The sequence below is a fragment of the Crocodylus porosus genome, unplaced genomic scaffold (genome assembly GCF_001723895.1).
Source record: "Crocodylus porosus isolate Cpor-Errol unplaced genomic scaffold, CroPor_comp1, whole genome shotgun sequence".
Lineage (NCBI taxonomy): Eukaryota > Metazoa > Chordata > Crocodylia > Crocodylidae > Crocodylus > Crocodylus porosus.
The window spans coordinates 4,548,878-4,550,418 of NW_017728920.1; positions in this window are offsets into that span (position 1 = coordinate 4,548,878).

Sequence of the window (1,541 nt, forward strand, 5' to 3'; positions counted from 1 at the left end):
GTACGGAGAGCAGAGCTAATGCAGGGAGCACCCCCTCAGCCCACTGCCCCAGTACAGAGTGCATCCCATGCACCCAGTCCCTGTCAGCGCCAGCCCCTTGCTTCCTCTCCTGAGGGGAGGCTCCAGAGAGAGTCTGCTGATCAATAGGGGTGCCTGGTTCTCCTCGGGCCTCCCCAGCTGGTCGCAAGACTTCAGTGTGACGTATGGGGGAGACCCACTGTGAGGGCTACAGTGGGGAACCCAGGGATGTTAGCCCAATTGCTAGTGGATACTGGATCTTCTGTAAATATTCTAAGCCCCAGTGGATCTCTGGAGGGAGACCCACCATGAAACATGTTTAGCTCAGTGGATATGGGGGAGAAATTCAGGAAGCTCCTGTCTGGCAGGATGTTCCCTTACAAGTTGACCGATTGCAAGGAAAAGTAGAGTGCTGTGCTCATGAGGGAAATGAGAAGGGAATCCTAGGAGTTCCCTTCCTCCAGGCACTTCAGCTAACTGTAGATCTAGCTAACGGGGTGTTATGGAAGTTAAAAGGAGGACCTGCAGAAGTCTCTGCTGTGCATCATTGTGCTGCCATAAAAGCACCTACTGCCACCCTAACCTCCATTAGTGATTCATGGGTACAGGAATTTCCCAGGTTGTGGACCAAACGTAAGGCTGAGTGTGGAAAAATAAATGCTGAAGTTTTGATTGAAGGAAAAGATCCCCCTCCTCAAAGGCAGTATAAATACCCAGCTGCAGCAGAGGATGGCATTAAGGATACCATAGACTGTCTCTTAGAACAAAGAGTGCTTGTGCCTATGCAAAGTATTTGCAATTCTCCAGTATGGCCAGTCCTTAAAGCGGACGGGGTCACTTATAGGATGACAATAGAGTTCTGTGCTTTAAATACAGCCACCCCTGCTGCTGCTCCTGTAGTAGCTAAATACAATGAAATCTTGGCAGCAGTAGCAGCTGGCTCCAAATGGTTCTCTGTAATCGATTTGGCTAATGCTTTCATGGCTATCCCCCTCCATCCCTCATGCTGGTATAAGTTTGCTTTTACCTATAGGGGACAACAATATGCCTTCAGCCAAACTCCCCAAGGTTTCCATTCTTCCCCTAGTATTTGTCATGCCCATGTCACTAAAATGTGGAGACATTTGAGCCCTAAACACCACTCACACGTGATTTCATATGTGGATGACATTTTGATACACACCCCCACTTCAGAAATGAACAGAGAAATCACTAAGGAGGTGCTGACTATAGTACAGGAAACTGGATTTAAGGTGAATAGAGAAAAGGCTCAGTTAGTGCAGCAACAAGTAAAATACCTGGGTGTATGTCTTGGAGAGGATGGCAGGTCTCCCGATCAGCAAAATGTAGAGACAATAGGAAAGCTGCCTGCTCCCACAGACACACACTCTTCGCAAGCTCTTTTAGGAACTTTTAACTTCTCCAGAGAGTTCATTGAAATGTTCTCTGACAAAGCTAAGCCTCTGTACAAATTATTAAAGAAAAACAGGATTTGGGAATGGGGAGCAGACCAACAAACTGCC